The sequence below is a fragment of the Clupea harengus genome, chromosome 21 (genome assembly GCF_900700415.2).
Source record: "Clupea harengus chromosome 21, Ch_v2.0.2, whole genome shotgun sequence".
NCBI classification, from domain to species: Eukaryota; Metazoa; Chordata; class Actinopteri; order Clupeiformes; family Clupeidae; genus Clupea; species Clupea harengus.
Genome location: NC_045172.1, coordinates 20,336,209 through 20,357,710, shown reverse-complemented (window position 1 = coordinate 20,357,710; position 21,502 = coordinate 20,336,209). Strand labels below are relative to the sequence as shown.

Below are 21,502 nucleotides of genomic sequence, written 5' to 3'. Positions count from 1 at the left end.
AGAATATTTGTAGCCTCTTTTAGTTACAATGTGTTGTTTTGTTTTTTTCCTTTCATTTTTTTTGTTACACACCGACGTACTCAAACTTTAAGCAGACTACAATATCCTCCAACCATGACTGATGTGTACATCCAGAATTTACAGAGAATTTGACCCAAGTTTCTGTTAACTGGCCTCAGGCACTATGCACACCACTGAATCCATCACCATGTACAACTTGTGTTAGCAAATGCTATTACAGGATGGGCTGGGTTTGGTCAAAGGTGCAGTCCTTGATACTCGCAGAAGGTTGATAATGTTGGTGCTCAACAGCCAATCAAATACACCCCTCTCTTCGATACAGCTGAAGCAATGTTGCAGCAAGAATGGCACTTGACGGTGATTGGCTGGAATAGTGTATGACTTGGTCTGAGTCACGAAAAAAAGAACACCAGAGTTATATTGAGCGCACATTTGCACACACACACACACACACACACACACACACCACAACATATATATATATATATATATATATATATATATATATTTCCTAAAAATGATATATATCCCAAAAATTCCTAGAAGGTCAACAACATTTTTTGCAGCCTTATGTTACAAAAGCAGTAATTTGGACCAGTACAACTGGCCCCAGAGTTGGCCCCATTTAAAACACATCTAAGCTCAGATGTGAATCTAAACTGTTCCTCATTACATTTCTTTTCTGTTGTTCCCCCAGCTGCTGCTACAGTGGGCCCCACGCGTTCAGCAACCACAAGAGCAATAAGGAATAAGTTACACGAGGGTCTGTCCGGATCAGGCACGGCTTCTGACTGCAAAAACCCTTTCAAGATGATGATGGCAGCAGGTCCTCGGCCATACCCACACCCACACCCACACCCACAGGACATGGGTGCAGCAGCCCACACCACCAACTCCAACACCAGCAGCAGCAGGAACTCTTCTCTGCGTACCAGAGACAGAGGCTGGCAGGCACTGAGCCCGGGCCTAAGTCGCCCTTCCGCGCCGGGCCCACCACCGCTGGCATGCTCAGTCCAACCTCCAGCGGCTCACAAGTGTACGGGGACAGCCCGCTCTCCCCAGGACTGACCCTCTGGGCAGCCCGGAAGCCTTTGCCCGGGGGGTCAACCCCTGCGCTTTCCAGGGGGCAGTAGCCCCAGCCCCATCCACGGCAACAGCAGGACGCCCTTGTCGCCACCTGGAGTCATGCTCCACGGCTCTCCCGCCTCGCAGACATCCTGCGTCATGGCGGGAAGGACTAACACGCCCCTCTCCCCCAACGCCACCAAGAGCCCCATAATGAAGAAACCCATGTGCAACTTCCCCCCTGGCATGGATATGCCCCGAGCAGTATTTCATCATGGGAAGGCGCAGTCGACTCCCCACCCTCCCCCCACGCCCCTGCCATGCCCCAGGCCTGCATGCTCCAGAAGAAGCAGGTGAGCTCCGAGAAGGACCCGCTGGGTATTCTGGACCCCATCCCAAGCAAGCCGGTCAACCCGAACCCTATGGCCAATCCCAACTCCTCCACCTTCCCTCCTGGCGTCCACTCTCAGGTACCAATGATGAATGTAAACATCCCTCCCGCCATCGTCCCGTTGCCAAGCAACCTCCCATTGCCAACAGTGAAGCCTGGCCCGGTGGGCCACAGCGGCCACGTGCAGAGGACTCAGCCAACGGCGTCAACCTCCATCTCCCCGTCCCCCGTCACATCCCCAGTGCACATGGCTGCTCCTCCGCACGGCCGCCTGGAGTCATCTCCACAGCGCTCCCGCTCGTCCTCCACGTCCTCCGACCACGGGAGCTTCGCCATGCCCACCCGGCCCCCCCAGGGCCCCTGCCCCCGGCAGCATGAAGGTCCCACCCCGCTCCCCCAGGTCCTCCCTAGGATCCCCTCGGGCCAGCGATGCCTTCCAGCCCTTCTTCTGGCCAAGCCAGACGCTCTACACCAATACAAAGACATGCCCAACCAGCTCCTGGCAGGCATGGGCAACACCCTTAGCGCCCAGCACAACCCCATGTTCCCCCCTCCACCTCAGCCAGTGGTGGTAGCGGTGGAGGTGGTGGCAGCGTTGGAGGCGGCGGTGGTGGTGGTGGTAACCCCAGAAAAGCCATCCAGGCCTTCTGGGAATGCCCCTCAACCAGATCCTGAATCAGCATAACGCAGCCTCCTCCCAGCCAGTAGCCTTTCTGTCAGCAGCAGCCAAAGCACAGCTAGCGAATCAAAAACAGATGGGTGGCGGTGGAGCGGGCATGGGCAGTGCAGGTGGTGTTAGTAGTGGCGGTGCAGGTGGAGGTACGGGCGCAGGTGGTGGGCATCCATGGCAGTAAGGGTGTGGATGGGCACAGCACTTTAAAACCCCATGCTCCCTCCTCCCAACGCTGCCATGCTGCTTAACTCCGTGGTTGAGGGCGCACAGAGTGGCCGCGCCGCCCTGCGAGACAAGCTGATGGCTCAGCAGAGGGACCCGCTCCGCAAGCGCAAGCAGCCCAGCGGTAGTGGTGGCAGCACTGGCACCAGCCACCATGACAGCATGGTCTTTAACATGCTCAAGCCTGACATGGCTGCCCACCCTCGCATGCCTGGCGGGCCCCCTCCTTCGGCTGAGCAGATAAGGAAGGCCCAATCGCGACTAGCCGGCTTGCCCCCCAACACCTCCATGGCCCAGCTGCTACAGTCCATGAGCTCCCAGAACTCGCACATGGCCCAGAACACCAGGATGGGCCCCGGACCTGGATTAGGACCAGGGCCCGGTCTCGGACCTGCTCAGATGCACTTTGGGGATGGGGTCATGTCTGGCGGGCCGGGCCACCAGAACCTGCAGGCACAGCAGAGGCTCCGTGGTCCAGTCGATGGCATGCACTGCCCCCCCTTGGACCCAACAGGACAGGGCACCCAGATGCCTTACGGCGGGATGATGAACCAGCTCCAGGCCTCGGCTATGGGGAACAGTGGCCCCATGGGGCAAGGCGGGCAACTCCCCATGGGTAACCCTTCAATGGGACACCCAGGCGCTCACCCACAGCAACTGTCTTACCTACAGCATCAACAGCAACAGCAGCAACAGGGACATCCCCTCAGCCATGGACGTGCAAATGTCTCAGGGATGATGCTTAGCAGCAACGACGGAAGCTGTGCTCAAGCCATCTCGGAGCCAGGTAAGGGAGCTTCCCATCTTACCCAGGGAGCTCTATACCATGGGGTCTCAAAAGTCTTCTATGCAAATAACTTGACCAGAACCTGAAGAGTCTGATGACACTTTGGGGTAAAACTGTAGTGTTAGTACCACCTAACAAAAAGAAGCTACGTAAGGATGAGACGGGGTATAGCAACTTGGCCGGTAAGCCGCATACCACATAGTGTTCTTGTACCAAATGGCTCACTTTTGGGTACATCTGTGTCCTTGAGGGCAAAGCTTTTATATGGGTTGTCGGCTCCATGCTAAGTAGACTAGTGAAGTTTGATTAGCAAAGTTTGACCATGTCTTGTGATTTTTACCCCAAATGTAAGATGCCATTTGACTTAAGGCCCTGTTATACCCCAAAGTTAAGAAGCTATTTGACTTAGGCACTTGGCCAATTATTTGCATAGAATCATTTAGGAGTTGTGTATTGTATGCCCCAGCTCTAGCTTGGCTGGCTTGCTTTGCTTTCCAATCAGTTAATTGCCCTGTAGTTGTCAGGTCTACTATATATGAAGAATGGCCTTCCAGCAGCCTTCCAGGATAATGAATTTCAATACTTTTCTTTGCCACGTTGATAACATCTGCATTGCCATATTTTAGCTAGGAAGAATGCAGGAGAATCCTCTCTCTTTGGAGTACAGAGTAGTATTATGATATCTTGGTTGTTTTTCATAGGAAGTGGGAAGTTTGTCCTTCAGTGTTTTCTCATGGTGTGACTCATCCTCTTGGTTTCAACGTGCCCACTGCGCTTGGATTTGGACTCGAGATAAGATTATTTTTCCTTTCATTGCGCTTGACTGACTCCCCAGTGCCTCTTGGCCATGCAATATTATGTCCAAGATTCCATGCATACATTATCTACTGTAGTGAAACCACATTCCCCAAGGACTAACTCTTTCTTGGAAATCCAGAGGAGACTCCTGTGTGTTTTCAATGGATGCTTTTGAAGGACCGTTTTCCTGGAAGTGTCCCTCTCTTTTTTCCGTTTACCAAAAGGGGTGTTTTGTTTTGTATTTTTAGGTAGCAATGTCTCCTCCAGATATATAATGCTGATATCTACAGCACGATTGTTGTTTTTCTTTATTACTAGCAAATTGAAATGTAATTTCACGGAGCACAATTGGCCCAAATACTTCCATAGCGTTGCGAACTTTTAGGACTATTTTGATGGGAGAAGGAGCTAACATGCAATCCAGAAATTTGGTGTTGGAGATGACGACCATCATTGGAGAAGATTGTAGCATGGCATAAGTGCCTGACATTGAAAGCTTGAGAAGTGGTAGCCCTGCATAAGGATAGAGTAGCCTAGCTCATCGCCACTAGCATGGTTGGTTTGCTACTTCTGCTAGCAAACTACAGTGGTGCATTCAGTCATGTCTGATTCTTACGTTGTTGTGCTTATGTATTTGCTACTAATACATTGAAATGGAGAAAGAGGATAGTGGTAGGGTTTGGCAAATAATCAAAAATGTTCAGATACCGCTATATTTGACCTCCTTACCAACCATGAGCCATTTATTACAATACATTAGATTGTGCTTTCTTTGTTAAATAACCATTAACATAGACAACATACAATTTCCTACATTACAAATTGCATAATGACTTTGTATAACGATATCATTAACAGATCATGATTTGCCAAACACTGATTGTCCCAAAGGCATTTTGTGACATGTGGTATGAGGCATAGTTAGCAATAGCTATATCAGAGATGAGGCACAGTTAGCACTAGTTATATCAGAGGCACAGTTAGCACTAGCTATATCGGAGGCTTTCGAATTGGTGATATTCTTATTTATGTGTCGGCAGCTTAATCTGTACCTGGTGTTTTGAGTAGACCATGTTAAAGGTATTGTCAAATGTTTGTCTAGACCTGAGCGAATGCAAAAGCTCAGTTTCTATTTTTCCATTTTGTGACTGGGTCTTTTGGCTAGCGCTACAACCGGCCATGCAGAATGTATTTAATAAATAAATACTATTTATGTATTTTTTAACCAGAATTCCTGGGTTACTTCTCACTAGATCACTAGGGATATAGAGTGGCAATGTAGACATATTGCTTCCTACCTCTTGGTTTGCGTGTGATGAGACAAGCAAAGGGTAGTAACCTGACCATTTACCACAATCAGATCACATGCAAATCTACATTCGTGCATTACAAATGTCAGCTATTCAGCTGTCATTCAGAAGTGTGAGATCGTTGATGATGTTCATTTCCTCAGTGGAGAAAAAAGCTGTGTTTTGCAAGCAAAATGGCAAAGTATGGTTTGAGAGCCTGTGTTTCTGTCATGCTTTTTCAGGACTGACTGGCTTGTAGTGTGAGTATGTAACTGTCTACAACATGTTGATGTAACCAATCATGGCTTCAGCATAAGGCGTTGCTAGGGCTGATCTGAGCGAGCCGGGCGAGGATATCGTAGGCAGTGTGGACGTCCACCACTGCCCCAGCTACAGGGCACTACCCAGCGCAGGGCTGTGCGTCTGACCACCCCCACCTCCCCCGACCTGTTAAATCATGTCCCTCAACCCCCAACGGCCTGGGAGCCCGAATCGAGCCTCGGACAGCGCCACCAATCATCCCCCAGTTCCCATGGCAACCTGCTCGGCAACCAGCAGCCGTCGGTACATCATATGTAGAGTCCGCGCTGGGTGAGCCCTCACTGACGGCCACAACAGAAAGAGAGAGAGGGAGGGAGGGAGGGAATGAGAGAAGAGGAGAGGAAAGAAGGAGAGGGGTTGAAGGGACAAGGGGGCTCAGCGGGCTATCCAGTAATGCAGCAGCTGCTGGGTCTGCTGGCCAGCACTCAGCTTAGTCACCGCCTGGGACCAGTGCCACGCACATCAGCACACACACACACACACGCACGCACGCACGCACGCACACACACACACACATTGACACACACACACACACACACACACACACACACACGTTACTGACAACCTTCTACCTTACACATACCTAAATCATCTAAAATCACACAATGAATGAATTCATCTGTAATAAGGAACCCTTAAGCATAAGCGCTCCATAAACAGTTCCACCTCTCCTCCTCCAAGCACTTCCTGTCACTAGCTGTAATCCATTATCACCTGGACCCACACCCCTGACCTGGTCAACAAAACCACAGTTCTCCTTCGTTCACTCTCCTACCTCTCTCATTCCCTGAAAACATTGCTCTCGAGCTCTCTTCTCCGTGCGCAGAGTCCTGACTCACACAGAGAACTTTTTCTTACAACAACAACGCAAGAGCTTGCCTAAGATACCTCATTAGACATATAATAAACAAGTTTATTTACAGCTGCAATAGTAGGTACACGGCTAAGCGTTGGGCAGCTAAACTTTTGTCAGTATTCATTGATTGGTTTGGTTTATTTGCTGAACACAACTGTTGTGATATATGCTCATTGTTCGTGTTCAGGAGTTGGCCTCACAACACCATATGTGAGTTGATGTTTGTTATGCCTCACACAGACGCTGGGTCTTGCAAGAAAACTAGCCATCCTCTTTTTCTAAGCTGGCATCATTATCCTACATGAAGCACATAGCCTACACACACTTTGAACATCGTCACACACGCACAGAGAGGAACCTCAAAGATCCCACTTCACATACCCCTTTGTGTCTGACCTAACATGTATGTTCATGCGTATGTGAACACGTATGTGCACACAGAACGTACCAGGGCAGAACAAAGGAACACACACACATTCTTCCTGGCACGCACCTGACATGCGCACTCTGGAGCATGCTAACAAACACTCGCACTCCCTCTCACAAACACACACACACACACACACACACACCTTTAGTTCAGTACATCTAATTAGATTACATTTTTTTTTACCTTTGATAATTTTGTAAATGCTTTTGATTGTATGGTCTATTTAATGTTGCACAAGAGTGAATCCTGCCAGCCTTTACTATTCAGAACTCCAAAGACCTTCAACCTTTACTAGCCATTAGGGCTGCTTGATTATGGCAAAAATCATCTCACGATTATTTTGCTCCATATTGAGATCAAGATTATTTAACGCCATTCAGTGTTTCCCCAATGAGTTTTTCCAGCAGCGGTATGGTTGTGCACAGACATGAGCCTGCGACGTTGAACCCCTTAATGTTTTTATTTAATAGAATATTTTTTACTTTATTCGTAGTATGTTTATATATTATAATAATATATTAACCTATATAGTAAATTGTCTATGTGTACAGACAAGTGTTATTTAAAATCATATTTAGTTAATTTGTGTACTGAATACTATGCATTTTGTTTTCATACTCAGTGGAAAAGATATGTACTGTATGTTGATGTAGGCCTACAGTGACTAATGGTGCACTGTATGTTTGGAAAAATAACTTGCAGATGTTTTTTTTTATATATGGGGTTGTGACATGAATATGGTACTGGAAAGTTAGTCTGCATCAACCCAAACAGAGCTGTTCAAGTGTTTGTCAAGACAAAATAAAACCTTATTTCATACTTAACTTGTTGACGGATTACAGATCAGAAGAGATGCTAACGCTAGGTCTGGGTTAGGCCAGCCTTTTGACTGGTATGATACTATAACTGAGAAAATAGAGCAGAAATTGAAATTCGATGAATTTGCCCAGCCCTCATAGCTATTGATATGGGAATTTTAGTTGTAATTACTAAGTTTATTAATCGGAGTTCCAAATTGATAGTTAAGTAAATGTTACAAAACCGATCAGATGAGACTGATTTGGAACTGATAATTAATTCATTCATTTTGACCACTATGGTAGGCACCATACTTTGTGCTGTACCTAAATCACACTCTTACACTCTTGTTATTTTTTATTTAGCTGATGCTCTCCTGATCTTCATGTGTCCAACACTTTGTGTTCTCTCTGTCCGATGTACTTTCACTTGAGCTGTGTGAGTTCTTCCCTGATGTGGCATTTCCTCGTTGGAGTGTCGGGAAAGTGTGTCGGGCTGTATCCACTGGGATTGTTATTGCGCCGTGTTAAATTTGTTTGCTTGTTTGAACGTATTGGCTAGGCTCCAGTGGAAAGAGTCTCCCGTGGACATCTCCCGTGATTGTGTAAATGTTTTCTTCAGTGACATTTCAAAAGAAGTGCTGTGCTGGGAGGTTTGCAGTGCAGTAGTACTAAGGAGTTGTGGTTAAAAAAAACTGGCACGCTAACTACCTAAGAGGCCTCTACACAAAATCCTTGGAAACACCAACTACTGCACACTTTGCTCTGGTGATTGTTGCATGCCAACTGGTGTCTTTTGGTGATCTCATTCTGGAAAAGCTTTTCTTGCATTTTTACGGGAGGTAAATTACTGCATAGTGTTGCTTGAAAGCCACTCAAACCTCCACTCACAGAAACCATGTGGACCAGGGCTGGGCCCTGTGACTTTAATAGAAGAGGGAACTTTCAGGATTGCCTTTTTCTTTTGAAACCCATCTGGTCCCCCTAAAATAAATCATTATCAATCTAGCCGTAACCGTGTTGTTGTGCTTCGTCCAGCTATAGGTTTCATTAAGATGAACTCTCCTATTGTTGTCCGCTGTAGAGCACCTCTGGTTTTACCCCTTTCGCATTGAGGAGGGGGTAGTGAGTGTTTTATTTTTCTGCAATTGTTTAAAGCTGTGCGAGACTGTAGAGCTGTGCGTTGGCCGCTCGCTCTTCGTCAGACGTCAATAAAGATTGCGAGTGTTTCGGCTGAGTCAGTTATTTCTGGGCGGTCTTGACTGACGTGCCACCGTTGCTACTGCTGGAGCTGCTGAGTCATCTCCCCCACAAAACTAGAATGCTAGTATCTCGCAGATTAAAAAAGAAAATCAAAGGGCGCTTCTCGCTTGTTAGTGTTTCACGATTATCTGCCACCAACATGGCCCTACTTTTATTGCTACTTGCAGAGATTTGGCAGACAAGAGGCATTGAGGTACACACGGTAGTCTTGGGTTGGCAGATTTAAATGTCAGTCAAACAGATTCTTTCACACGTTTTGATGGGTTAAGCTCCACAAGGTACAATGTGAAAAGAAGGTTAATGCTGGAAGATGTAAAAAGACTCAAATGTTTCTATTGGCTGAAGAAGTGACATCCTGCCCATAGGGCTCCGTTGTGCTTGCCTAATATGGTGAGATCTGTGGTGCCCTCCGTGTGCCGTTCATAGATTAAGCTATTGTCACAGATGCGTTGACAAAGGCGGCCCCCTGATTGGTGGAGGGGCCTGGCTGTGTTTGTACATCCTTTATTCTGAGAGAAAAGACTCCCCAAGCCATCTGGAGGACGCAGAGGCCAGAGTACGCCAGAGCGCCCTCTGTCTGCTACATACTGCTACTACACCGAAGCAGACCAGCTCATTCTCTTCAGATTATAGGGACTACATTTATCCTGTTTGGTTAAAAGACAGCCATTACGAATATAATAATATATTATTGAATTTCATATATAATATAAAATTATTATATGTATATATATAGATATCTATCTCTCATATATATATATAATATAATATAATATAATATAATATAATATAATATTATGTTATTTTATTTATTTGATATTAATTATTTATTTAATTATTAACTCGTGTGCTATGTGATTCTTCAAGTGAATGGATGTGATATGGAAGAAGGATTAAGTATAGGGTGATGTCAATGGGATGGGAAACTTGAGACTGATTTTCACACTATTAACTTATTTTCATCATATCATCTGGGATGTCAAGAAAACTATATTGCTAGCACAGTTAGCCACTGGATCATGAATATTTAACTGTCCTGCAGTTGCCCACCGTAGTTGGTTTTAAGTACATCTTGAACTTAAACTTTCACTCTTTCCTTTGAAACCTGCTGTTATATATATAGTATATATAATTTTATCCTATAACATCCACTTGCTTTGTGTCTTCCTGTGCTTCCCCCTAGGTGACAGGTCCTCCATGAACTGCATGTCTAACCCCCAGATGGGCGGCATGTCTAACCCCTCCAGCCACATGTACCAGCCCCAGACCATGCGTCAGCAGCAGCAGCAGCAGCAGCAGCAGCATGCCCAGCAGCAGCCTCTCCATCCTGGCCTGCAGGGGATGCATGGGCCACCCCCTGCCTTCCAGGCCCAGCACCCGTACCAGGAAAACCTCTACATGGACAACTCCTCGTCTAACTCCATGGCCTGCATCTACCAGAACTATCAGGTGAGTCAGAAGAGGATTGTTTCTTTGGTTACCCCCCCCCCCCACACACACACACACACACACACACACCACGCATATCATAGGGTGCGCCACAGGCCCCTTTATGTGTGTAAGTGAATATTTACCGGTGAGCTGTGGAGTTTTCCTGAGTACCTTAGCGGAGCTGCGTCAATTACCGGCATGCGTCAATTATAGGACACATTCGGCGTTGTCATGTTTACATTCACTCTCGTGATCAACTTCGGGCGACTATGGCAAGAAACGTAAGCTCCCACAAAAATAGGGCATTTAAGCTTTACTAAAATTAACTCTGTAGATCTAATTTAAGCTTGTGAAATAGTGTTGTACTTTTGCGTGTACATTATAGTGTGGAACACTTAGCGGCGCGACGAATATTTTATTTGGTCTTAAAGTACTGTCAGATTTATTCTCTCCAGAGAATATGCTAAAAACTTTCAAATGCTAAAAACAGCTAGCATGATGTAATGTAAGTACGGATGCTTACAGAGACCAAATCCGATTACTCTGGTCTTTTAGACCTATGTCAATATGAAAGGCACTTGTTGAGAAATTGGGCGGGAGAATAACGCGATTTGGTGAGGAAGGTCGCCTTCCGTAGTTGCGTTTACAGTTTAACTTAAACAAAGTTGAATTAGATTAAAATGTTGTATTTCCACGAACAAAAGTACAATTACAATACCGTTATAATAAATGTCTTCATTTTTAATACATAACATACATAATCATGCCATGTTTGTTTTGTGCATGTTTAAGTGAATAGACTGCATCAGGTCAAAGAAAGCCCACAAATAACCCAAATTAAACAAAAATAACACTACCGGTAGTTAGATTAACATTTGCTTGTCAAAACATATTGTGACAAAGTCATTTGTACAGAAATTAGACCGGTATATGTCAAAGGAGGAGGAAAGCATATTATTATCTCGAAAACCAACGCGGTAGGTGGAACAAAGTGGGAGTGTCCTATAATTGACGCAGGCGAAAACGTACTCATGTAACGTGTCACCCTAAACATGAATAGAAATTTTTAGAAATACGTTTTCTTGCGGTGTTAAACGAGTCTTACAAGTTAAAAAGGACAAATATCTCTCTCGAAAACCGTAAGTTTGGCTAACCTTATACATAACGTTAATCTATAAATAGACTTAGCATATCGATTTTTCAACAAACTGTCCGATAACGCATCTACGCTAACACTCTGGCTTTCCTCCATCAGAGCGGTCAGTAAAATAAGTTTGAATCAAACAGTTTCTCTTTACCTTAGAACTTAGTGGGCGAGCCCTACATCCGCTTCAGTGTGAGTTGTGAAGGTTTGTGTACTTGTGTACTAACCTTTTTAAGTTGTGAGGTTTTGCATATCTACTAGCCAGTGAATCCCCACCCCTCACACACACCTGTCCCTTGTTATATTTTGTGTAATTATTAGTCGGTGAGTTGAGAGTTGTTGTCCTGCCTGCTTTGTAACTGATGGGTTGTGAGGTTGGCGTGTTGAGTGTAATCCTCATGGTGCCTCGTCCTGTTGTCTCCGTCTCAGGGTTGTATGCCTGACAACGGCTCCATGTCCCATCAGCTGGCCCATCCCCAGATGACCTCGCAGCCCCTCAGCTCGCTCCCCGAGGAGGTCTCTGGGATGCAGCACTCCCTGCAGCAGTACCAGGCTTCCCACCACCACCACCAACAGCAACGGCAGCGGCAGCAGCAGCAGCAGCAGCACCTCCACCACCAACAACAACAACAACAACAACAACAGCAGCAACAACAACAACAACAGGCGCTGAGAGACATGAAGGCCCGAAACGAGGCTCTGGGGTCTGCTGGGACGGCTGGTCCAGGGGCTTGTGGACCCGGACCCGGAGCAAACAGCAGCGGCGGCGGTGGTCCAGAGTCTGTCGACGCCATCTATCGAGCAGTGGTGGACGCGGCCAGCAAGGGCGTGCACGTGACGATCACCACGGCAACAGCGAGCGGGGGCACGCAGGCCAGCCCTGTGACTGCGCTGAGCGCCATGAGCGCCTTCACCGCCTCTATCGGCGAGTCACACGCCCTGCAGCACCATGGCAACATCAACACTTCTGCCGCCGCTGCCGCCATGCACGGCCAGCAGGGGGAACCCTCCGTCGCCGCCAACCCTGCTACACGTGGCCCCGGCGGCGCTAGGCAACCCCGGCCTGGCCGCCCGCGCAAGAACTCCGAGCAGGGCAGGAGTCCTCCTGAGGCGACGCCCCACGAGTACTTCCGCTCTCCGTCTGGCGGGAGCGGGGGCGGGGGCACTCCCAGAGGGCAGTGGGAGGGGTTGGACTCAGGTGGACAGGCGCCGTGGCAGGGGGGAGGAGCCACGGGAGGCGGGGCAGGGGAGGAGTTCTTAGAATGCTCCACCCACGTACGCAGCAGCCCCGCCCAGCCAACCCCGGTCGTCGACGCGGGTCTCTCCTCAGACCGGACGCCGTCCTCCTACCTGGAGGAAAGCTTCCGCTTCGGCGGCCGCACGCCCATCAACTACAAGGAGCGTCTGGAGCAGACCGTGGAGCGCTGTGCCCACATGAACGGCGGCGGCCCCATCCCGGCCGCCCGCGGCGCCTACAGCGACCCGCTGGGCCCCCCGCGTCAGGAGTTGACGGGGGACGACCAGTCGCCCAGCTCCTCCACCAGCCTGGAGGGCCCGCTGGCGAAGGACTACGGCCACTACAACGGGCACTACAACGGGCACTGCGCGCCCAGCCCCTCGGACACGCGCAGCCTGAGCAGCGAGGAGGAGCTGCGCCACCCGGACTCGCCCGCCCCTGAGCTGCTGCACTACCGCCAGCGCGCCTTCAGCATGGGCGAGCTGGTCTGGAGCCAGATCAAGGGCTTCCCGCCCTGGCCGGGCAAACTGGCGGGCGGAGAGGAGCAGCTGCACAAGGCCGGCATGCAGCTCTCTGAGCCGGGCAAGGTGAGACCCCACACCTCCCTTCCTGTCCTTTTCAATATTACCACTACCACTACCACTCCTCCTTCTCCTCTTCCTCTTCCTCCTCCTAATAATAATAATGTTGATCATTATGTTGGCCAGGACAAGGTGAAGCCCCATTTCTCCCTGTCTGTGAAGTGAGGACCTTGATTATTCTTCTAGCTGTCTGTTTTAGTGTCTTAGTCTACAGTCCTGGGTCTGTAACTAGTAAACAAACTGACACACACACACTCACACACACAGAGAGAAAACGCCAGATTCCTGTGATGTCAGGCCATGCTGCCGCAAACTTGGAGAAGTAAATCCTCTGTAGATCCCAGTGCTAAAAGGTGTGGGTGCAGAAGAACAAGACGCAGCCAAACTGGCCCCCTAACTGCAGGGTTCTCTTTCATTGATGGTGTGGAGGAGGCGCTGAAATGTTGCCACTTGTGATGGTTATGAAACCAATACTTCCAGTCCAGTGAGCAGATGGGAGCGTTTGAAGTAGTGGATCAGGGTTTAGCCCCTTATTTCTTAAAATATCTCCCTGGCTAAGTAGGCCACCGTTCAGTCTATGAAAGTAACACTTATGTCACTGAAGTTAGATGATTAATGTCATGTGTTTTTTTTTTTTTTTTGTTGTTGTTGTTGTTTTTTCCCCCATTGGTCCATCTGTAAAATAGATTATTTACGCACGTTTTTTGCAATTTACGAGACTTAGCAAGGGTACAGCTGGTTTGTGTATATGATTTACCTCTTGTGATTGGGTGGTTCTTGCACTGTTGTGAAGTATGATAATCTCTGCATAATATCTTTATTTTGTTCTCTTCTAAGGTGGAGCCTGAGAAACTGAAAACACTAACGCATGACCTGGAGGCATTGGAGAGGGTAGCCAAGATGAATAGAAAGTAAGTCCTTTACACTTACCGTAATTTCCAGACTATAAGCCGCTACTTTTTTCCCACGCTTTGAACCTCGCGGCTTAAACAATGACGCGGCTAATTTATGGACTATGATACCTGTGATTGTATACGGTGGCTTTGTGTTTACGGTGGCTTTGTGGAGCTAGGATGCTAGCATGGATGCAGCCGCATGGATGCTTAGCTCCACGCGATTTCTCAGTATCTCTCAATAACTTAACTAATGTCAAAATAACCACAGTCTACCGGCGTAGACAGAACACAACTCAAAACACTTTAGAAAATAAAAAAAAAGTTTACAACAATACAAATCCAGTCTTTTCAAGTTCTTTAGCTCACTGGTTTCAAACTAGCGTCTTTCTTCTATCTCGCTGTCTTCAATCTAACGTTCTAGCTTCTGATTGACTCTTGCAACTGTGCTCTCTTAAAGCAACAGTGCACTTATCGTAACTGGCAAAACTAATAATATGCATCACTATTGTATTACTTTTGATATTCATTTTAGCCTGTGTAAAGTTAATTTGTTTCAATGTACCGGTAGGCACCTGCGGCTTATAGACATGTGCGGCTTATTTATGTTAAAAATAATTTTTTTTTTTAAATTCAGTGGGTGAGGCTTATATTCAGGTGCGTTCAATAGTCCGGAAATTACGGTAATGCCTTTATGGGCGGGGGTTCATGCGGGAGGTCTCTTGTGTCAACTAAAAGACTATGCAACTATGATGGGGTTGGTCTCAGCACGTAGAGCGAAGCATAACATTAATGATATGATATGAATATAATTAGTCGATATTTTGACGTTAGTTACCAACATTCTACAGTCGTCCAAGCAAAACTTCAAAGTGTTTTTATTGTGTTTACATATAGCGGCTGTTTTTTTTTTTTTTGTAAATTCGGTGAAACATGATCATCAGTAAGCCCAAACGATTAAAAATTCGAATTAGTCTTATTTGCTTGTATCTGTTTTTTAACAATGTGAATCTGTTTAGCCACTTTAGTGTAGTAGCCATCCTTGAGAAATCTGTCCATAACTCACAATTGCTACACGTTCTTTGTTTTACAACGACAGGATGTTTTATCAAAGAACTTCAAAACAATTAATTTCTGCCGTCCCCATCCTTCTTCTTGTTTACCAAGGGCTATAACTGAAAATTGAGTGTACGCAAGAACTAGTGTAAACCTCAGAAGGGGTTATTGCGTGATGTAGACAATAACTGAAACACTTTACTTCTCCAGCACCATCCAAACACTCTTATACTCGTCAACTCTTCTTCTCTGCTCTCAACACCATCCAAACACTCGTATACTCGTCAACTCTTCTTCTCCACCCTCGACTCCAAACACTCTTATACTCGTCGACTCTTCTTCTGTGCTCTCAACACCATCCAAACACTCTTATACTCGTCAACTCTTCTCCTCCCTCGACTCCAAACACTCTTATACTCGTCAACTCTTCTTCTCTGCTCTCAACACCATCCAAACACTCTTATACTCGTCGACTCTTCTTCTCTGCTCTCAACACCAAACACTCTTATACTCGTCAACTCTTCTTCTCCACCCTCGACTCCAAACACTCTTATACTCGTCAACTCTTCTTCTCCACCCTCGACTCCAAACACTCTTATACTCGTCGACTCTTCTTCTCTGCTCTCAACACCAAACTCTCTTATACTCGTCGACTCTTCTTCTCTGCTCTCAACACCAAACACTCTTATACTCGTCAACTCTTCTTCTCCACCCTCGACTCCAAACACTCTTATACTCGTCAACTCTTCTTCTCCCTCGACTCCAAACACTCTTATACTCGTCAACTCTTCTTCTCCACCCTCGACTCCAAACACTCGTATACTCATCAACTCTTCTCCTCCCTCGACTCCAAACACTCTTATACTCGTCAACTCTTCTTCTCCACCCTCGACTCCAAACACTCGTATACTCGTCGACTCTTCTTCTCCACCCTCGACTCCAAACACTCTTATACTCGTCAACTCTTCTTCTCCACCCTCGACTCCAAACACTCTTATACTCGTCAACTCTTCTTCTCCACCCTCGACTCCAAACACTCTTATACTCGTCAACTCTTCTTCTCCACCCTCGACTCCAAACACTCTTATACTCGTCAACTCTTCTTCTCCACCCTCGACTCCAAACACTCTTATACTCATCAACTCTTCTTCACCCTCGACTCCAAACACTCTTATACTCGTCGACTCTTCTTCTCTGCTCTCAACTCCATCCAAACACTCTTATACTCGTCAACTCTTCTCCACCCTCGACTCCAAACACTCTTATACTCGTCGACTCTTCTTCTCTGCTCTCAACACCATCCAAACACTCTTATACTCGTCAACTCTTCGTCGCTGCGCTCAACTCCGTCCAAAACCTGCTTCACCCTCAACTCAAAACAAAGCAGGTTGAAAAGTGTAGTCGACACTGACGATGAATAATATTAAGAAACTGTTCCATTTTCAGTTCTTACGCTAGCATCACTTGAATAATGAGTACTCTGTGTTAAAGGTGAAGTGTGTAGTTTGACTGCGTTAAATTTGCTTCTGACTACTTTGCCAGTGATCTGATTCTCCGCCAGTGAATAAACCCTTCAGTTCTTTCCCCTCTGGATTGGTTTGGGCCTGTGGGACCAGCGGTCTGTGTCCCCTATGATAATGATGTTGCGTAATACCCCCCCCCTCCTCCTCCTCCTCCTCCCCCTCCTCATCCTCCTCCTCATACGCCTGACATGACCCACAAAAAGCCTGCATGGGTGTAAGAGCAGGAGCTGCCGCACTGCCTCTTGGGAAAGACACGGGGATGGAGACATCTTACAGGAATGGGGGGTGGGTGTTCTCCCACTTTATATATGGTGTCCTTATGACCATTTACTTAAGTAAATAACACTACTACAGGCTTTCCTTGGAACTACATGTAATTTCATCTTCATAACGAACCCATGCGAAATCCTAACCATCGTCTGAAGTAAATCTAGTAACTACATGTAGGTATACAAGACATTACATTATAGACATACGTTGTGCTCATCTAGTAGTTAAGTACAGTGTTTGAATTTCCCTCTGACTGTCCACGGCCCTCTGCATCCTTAGTGTTCCTCTTCACACACACACACACACACACACACACACACGCACACACACACACTCTTTGTTCCATCTAGTAAGATGAATTCCTGTGAAATATATCAGATGCTCTTTGATTTGAAAGGACAAAATATTGAAAAGCCCTAATTTTAGACATGCTGGCATAATGAAAATGACCATTTATAGATGCACTAATTATTGGTAGAGCCCTGTCAAAGGTTTACTCTTTGTACATGTGGACACTAGATGGCGCTGTTAAATCAGCTTACACCGCTACAGTGTTAGACTGTTTTACTCAGATATTTTCTAGTTAGAGCAATTCAAACTCTGTGCAAAGTGAGTAATACAACTGAGGCTACGCTGTCACAAACAAAGACTAGCATCAGTCTCACTGTCACCTGCATGATGCCCTCACCGCTAACCTACAGTAGGAAACAGCTGCGTGCGTGCGTGCGTGCGTGCGCACGCGCGTGCGTGCGTGCGTGCGTGCGTGCGTGTGCACCTCTGGTGCATGTGTGAACCAGAGTGTGTGTCTGAAACGTGAGGTATGCCTGTGGTGACCGATTCATTGCCTGCTCCTCAGATTGAGTTGCATACATTACTGTGTTACTGGCCGTGGAGGCTGCTTGTCCACTGTGAGGGGGCCACACGTCCATCTCCTCAGAAACCAACACATTGGCATGTTATAGAGGACATTCATGGACTAACCTTTATAAGCAGCTTTGAACATGCATGTAGTACTGTATGTTTGAAGATGAAACCGAAGATATTTTTCAATTCAGTAGTAATGGCAGTAGACTGGATACCATCCAAACTTAGCCCCGCCCACAACATTTGAGGTCTAGAAGTTCGGTCTGGCATTGCTCCGTTGGGGAGAAATGATGCCCGACCTGAAGCTGAGCTTACCAATCAAATTGTCAGGGCGGGCTTTATACGATGATGGACAGAACCGTAACGTAATCAACCACGTCACCAACACACGGGTTGAATTCGTTTTCAACAAACATGGCTTCCGCTGGAGAGCTGAAATGTATAGATTCGAGTCCATTTAGACAATTCATTTTGAAAGAGGAACAGAGAAACGCGATCAAGGCATTTGTCAATCGAAAAGATGTTTTTGCCGTCCTTCCTACGGGATCCGGTAAAAGTTTAATTTATCAGCTGGCCCTGGTCACATACTACGTCGCTCTGATTGGTTGTAGGTAACCAATTGAGCGAAGAGGGATTTTTTTCTCCTTGTTCGGTTGAAACACGTCCCATAATCACAGCCCAATGGAGCAGTATCAGACTCATATTCTGACTAAAATTATGAGTATGACAACGTCAGGCTATAATGGCGGTGGGGGTCGCTAGTAAATATTATGAATTGCCGACATGATTGATGGTTAGTGATGGAGTCTCAGTGGTGCAGTATGCATGAGATTTCATTTCATTTTTTATGAAATTATTTTCAAAAGTATTATTCTTATTCAGAACTGGGTCTAATCGGTGTGTGGTCAAAGAACTCCGCCCGTACTGAAGCCGTGACTCTTAATTCAAATGTGTGTTCAATGTTTTGTTTTCTGTGTCTTCCTCAGGTCTGGGAAGCTGAATAATCATTTGGAAGCTGCTATCCAGGAGGCCATGAGTGAGCTGGACAAGATAAGCACTGTGAGTATTGCACTGACCGTGCTGTGAGTGTGTGACACTGTGCTGTGAGTGTGTGACTGACTGTGCTGTGAGTGTGTGACTGCGCTGTGAGTGTGGCACTGACCGTGCTGTGAGTGTGTGTGACTGACTGTGCTGTGAGTGTGTGACTGACTGTGCTGTGAGTGTGTGACTGACTGCGCTGTGAGTATGGCACTGACCGTGCTGTGAGTGTGTGACTGACTGTGCTGTGAGTGTGGCACTGACCGTGCTGTGAGTGTGTGACACTGTGCTGTGAGTGTGTGACTGCGCTGTGAGTGTGGCACTGACCGTGCTGTGAGTGTGTGACTGACTGTGCTGTGAGTGTGTGACTGACTGTGCTGTGAGTGTGTGACTGACTACGCTGTGAGTGTGTGACTGACTGCGCTGTGAGTGTGTGACTGACCGTGCTGTGAGTGTGTGACTGACTGTGCTGTGAGTGTGTGACTGACTGCGCTGTGAGTGTGTGACTGACTGTGCTGTGAGTGTGTGACTGACTGTGCTGTGAGTATTGCACTGACCGTGCTGTGAGTGTGTGACACTGTGCTGTGAGTGTGTGACTGCGCTGTGAGTGTGGCACTGACCGTGCTGTGAGTGTGTGACTGACTGTGCTGTGAGTGTGGCACTGACCGTGCTGTGAGTGTGTGACTGCGCTGTGAGTGTGGCACTGACCGTGCTGTGAGTGTGTGACTGACTGTGCTGTGAGTGTGGCACTGACTGTGCTGTGAGTGTGGCACTGACTGTGCTGTGAGTGTGGCACTGACTGTGCTGTGAGTGTGTGACTGACTGTGCTGTGAGTGTGGCACTGACTGTGCTGTGAGTGTGGCACTGACTGTGCTGTGAGTGTGTGACTGCGCTGTGAGTGTGGCACTGACCGTGCTGTGAGTGTGTGACTGACTGTGCTGTGAGTGTGGCGCTGTGAGTGCGTGACTGAGTGTGAGTGTGTGACACAGACTGTGCTGTGAGTGTGTGTGACTGACTGCGCTGTGAGTGCGTGACTGACTGTGCTGTGAGTGTGTGACTGACTGTGCTGTGAGTGTGTGACTGACTGCGCTGTGAGTGTGTGACTGACTGCGCTGTGAGTGTGTGACTGACTGTGCCGTGAGTGCGTGACTGACTGTGCTGTGAGTGTGTGACTGAATCTGCTGTGAGTGTGTGACTGACTGTGCTGTGAGTGTGTGACTGACTGTGCTGTGAGTGTGTGACTGACTGTGCTGTGAGTGTGTGACTGACTGCACTGTGAGTGTGTGACTGACTGTGCTGTGAGTGTGTGACTGACTGTGCTGTGAGTGTGTGACTGACTGTGCTGTGAGTGTGTGACCTGACTGTGCTGTGAGTATGGCACTGACTGTGCTGTGAGTGTGTGACTGACTGCGCTGTGAGTATGGCACTGACTGCGCTGTGAGTGTGTGATTATTTTATAGTAGCCTCCCTATAATGTTTACCTGTGTGTGTGTGTGTGTGTGTGTGTGTAGGTTCACCAGATCCCGTCGCGAGAGCGCCAGGTCCGGCTGCCCAAACCGAAGCGGAGAAAGATCTCCAGATAACATTGAGTTCTGAGGGGTAGCAGTCAGTGCGGTATCCAGCCTCAAAGGAGGTTGTGTTTAACACACACACACACACACACACACACACACACACACACACACACACACACACACACCCGCCATCCCCATTCTCTATTCTCCCTCCTCCCCTTTAGGTGCTGTGACCGTCAGTTTAGGTGCAGTGCTGTCCCAAGTCCTTCTATCTGTCTGACTGATAGACTGTAAGTGAAGGGGCTGGATAAGCCAATCAGAAAACTGCAAAGAAAAACATTTCTTGGGAGGAGAGAGAGAAAAAAGGAGGGGGAAAAAAACTCAAAATGGTTGCAATTTGTCTACAGCTCGCTGAAGAACTATTTTTTTCTAGAATACAAGAAGATGACAAAAACTTGAAAAAAATACACAAAAGGAAAAAAAAAAAATTATTGCATTTAAGAAAAATAGACAGTCCAAATATTTCTGATACATTTTCAATATGTATATAGAAAACAGAAAATTTCATGGTGAAATGCCGAGAAGAGAAAAAGCAAAACTGTATATATTGTACATTAATGCCATGTACAAGCAGACCTAATGCACACTCTATCTTTTATTGTACAAAAAGAAAACAAGAAGACTCCCAAACCAGACAGAGGTGTACCAATGTCCTTGGTTTTATTCAGCGCGTGGTCAATATGACCCCGTGCGCTAGAGAACTGACTGAAGAAGATGACAGAGAGACAGACAGCCTACAGCTTTTATATGATCATGACAGAGAAAAAAAATGCGCTGTCTGTTGTTTTGTTTGTTTGTTTGTTTGTTTGTTTGTTTGTTTTTTGCTGTTTTGTTTGTTTGTTTTTTGCTGTTTTGTTTGTTTTTTTGTAATCAAGCAAGAGCGGGAGGAGCTGGCCTGCTTACCCCCACACACACATACATACACTCACACACACACACACACACCCCCCACCCCTGTCTGTGTATGGCTGACCCCCT

At 47.0% G+C, this 21,502-nt stretch overlaps 1 pseudogene; it reads left to right on the top strand.

Annotated features, from left to right (window-relative positions):
- Window positions 1-365: 365 nt before the first annotated feature.
- Window positions 366-21,230, top strand: LOC116218147 (annotated as a pseudogene).
- Window positions 21,231-21,502: the final 272 nt, after the last annotated feature.